Genomic DNA, 3,033 nt, shown 5'->3' with positions numbered 1-3,033 from the left:
CCATCTCAGCAGCAATCACTATAGGATTACGGTTTGAAGCACTGACTACCGTTTATGCAGTCGAGTTTTAATCCTAGCTTGATGTAGTTGCTGGTCTAGCCGCACTGATGAGTAGTGATACAGCGAAACAGTACTGCTTTTGAATGATTACACACACATACATATATATATATATATATATATATATATATATATATATATATATATATATATATATGGGGGTTATAAGAATAAAATCGACTTTTAAGAGGAGACTTATGTGGATAATGCAAAGCTCAACAAGTTGTTTTGGAGCTTACATAGCGTATCAATAAAATGATAAAATACTAATATAAAAATATATACTGATGTATACAGATTTATTCATTTATTCAATAAGGATTATGCATCAATTAAGAGTGTAAGATAAGTAAGAACTCTTTATGTATTTCGAAGCCAACTTTCTCTCATCAGAAGAGGAGAAAAGATGCTAGGTAACATAATAGGGATGCCACGTCTAGCGATAGTTACATTTTGGAGCGAAATAATTGTACAATGAGAGATAAAATATTAAGACTGTTGGGGTGTGGGAGAACTTAATTGATCTCTGGGGATTATAGCTTTATTATATAATCAAGACATATTTATAGCATATATGTTATAGTATGTTTATTATATGTGTACAATATGGGTGATTAAACTCTCGGGGAGAATATAGGATAAGTGAATTAAAAGAAGATGCTTTTTTTTAATAATATGTATCAATGGATTATCGCTATAGAGGGTGTTTACTTAAAATAAGGGATTTACGCTATGTAGGCATATTATAGAATATAGGACAAGTGAATTAAAAGAAGATGCTTTTTTAATTATATGTATCAATGGGTTATCGCTATAGAGGGTGTTTACTTAAAATAAGGGATTTACGCTATGTAGGTATATTATAGAATATAGGATAAGTGAATTAAAAGAAGATGCTTTTTTAAATTATATGTATCAATGGGTTATCGCTATAGAGGGTGTTTATTTAAAATAAGGGATTTACGCTATGTAGGTATATTATAGAATATAGGATAAGTGAATTAAAAGAATATGCTTTTTTTAATTATATGTATCAATGGGTTATCGCCATAGAGGGTGTTTACTTAAAATAAGGGATTTACGCTATGTAGGTATATTATAGAATATAGGATAAGTGAATTAAAAGAAGATGCTTTTTTTAATTATATGTATCAATGGGTTATCGCTATAGAGGGTGTTTAATTAAAATAAGGGATTTACGCCATGTAGGTATATTATAGAAGCGGTATCGAGAATAATAACAGTATTTACATGAAGTATAACTTATTAGTAATAATACTATAATAACATAATACAGGTTAGAGGATAAATTATAAGGGAACAACATATAAGTCTTCTTTTAAATCAATAAGGAAGAGGATAAATATGGTAGAATAAGGCGGATGAAAATACAAAGGAGTATAGGGTAAATCCATATAAAATGTATAAGAATTTTAGAGTCGTGATAAATTATAGACGTATAAGAAATACAAATGTTATATAAGGATAAAAATAGATATAAAAATAAGAATAAAAATAATAAAGAGGAAAGAAAAAAATAAAATAAAGTGAAAATTCGACAATAAGGACAATTTTCAGTAGGAAACGAGGCCGATAGCCATTAGTCGCGTGCTCTCGTGTAATGAATGAATGCGTGAATGTAGGATTTATATGAACTTCTTAAAGATAAACTAAAATGGCCGAAAAATAGACTGAAATGACTTAAATAAATAAAAAAGCAAATGACTTACAATGACGTTAATGAACTTAAGGATGAATTGAATGACCTTAAGAATAACTTGAATGCTTAAAATATGACTGGAATCCTTCAAAAACAACTTGAATGATCTGGAGAATGACTTGAATGGCTTTGAGACTGACTGGTTGTAAGGTGGGTGATCATTTTACATTAAATTAATACAGAAAAGTGATCCCCACTTTATATCACAACGTTACAAACATAAGTATAGCATGTAGTAAGAACATATACTACACTTTGATCTTGGCCAAATGGCCAAGAAAAGGGTATTTATTTGCTCCCCCACCGAGCAAATTAGGCACAAGGCCGATTTTGAAGGTGAGGAGTGAAGGGGAAATGGGGACCAACTTCCCGGGGAGCAGGAAAGCTGGATAGTGACAATTTGTATGATAGTGACAATTGGTATGTGGGGTTGGTATTTATTTGATCCCCCACCGAGCAAATAAGGCACAAGGCCGATTATAAATGTGAGGAGTGAAGGGGAAATGGGGACCAGCTCCCGTACTCCCCGGTGAGCTGGATAGCGACAATTGGTATGAAGGGTTGCCCCTACATTGACCAAGGTCTTATATGTGGGGTTGCCCTCACATATGGTCTTTGCTTGCAGTATCTGCCCGAACAGATGGTATTTATTTGCTCCCCCACCGAGCAAATTAGGCACAAGGCCAATTTTTAATGTGAGGAGTGAAGGGAGGGGGAAGGGAAAAGGGGACCAGCTCCCGAGAGGTGGGAAATGGGAGCTGGTTAAAGGTCAGACATGTGGGGTTGCCCCCACATCTGGTCTTTGCTAGTCATAGCTTGCAGTATCTGCCGGAACAGATACTACACTTTGATCTTGGCCAAAAGACAAAGAAAAAAAAAGCCAAGAAAAAAGCTTAAAAAGCTACGAACAACATCTATTAACAACAGACCTTTGATCTTAACCAAAAAGGCCAAGCACAAAAATGTTACAGACCGACCGACCGACCCATTGACCGACCGACCACCGACCGACGGAGTGACTTATAGAGTCGCTTTCACGCGACTAAAATGTTCTTATAAGAAGAGGAGTAGAGATATTATCCAAAGTTTTTACGTCCTTGTTGGGTGCAAAGCAGCGTGGAAATATATTTAAAAAAATCATTAATAAATAGAACGAAGTTGATTCGAAAAGTATACACAAATCTCTTGTAGACTCGCCTAAGCTGACCAGCAATTAGCCCAACCTGCCGCAAAAAATATCTAATAACGGCACA

At 34.4% G+C, this 3,033-nt stretch overlaps 1 pseudogene; it reads right to left on the bottom strand.

The window, feature by feature from the left end:
• Nucleotides 1–1,925: 1,925 nt before the first annotated feature.
• On the bottom strand, nucleotides 1,926–2,066 carry LOC145264411 (U2 spliceosomal RNA; annotated as a pseudogene).
• Between the last annotated feature and the right edge of the window lie 967 nt (nucleotides 2,067–3,033).

This window comes from Euprymna scolopes, chromosome 3, assembly GCF_053919585.1.
Source record: "Euprymna scolopes isolate OS-2025 chromosome 3, ASM5391958v1, whole genome shotgun sequence".
In the NCBI taxonomy this organism is placed as follows: Eukaryota; Metazoa; Mollusca; class Cephalopoda; order Sepiida; family Sepiolidae; genus Euprymna; species Euprymna scolopes.
This window is presented reverse-complemented; position numbering and strand designations above follow the sequence as displayed.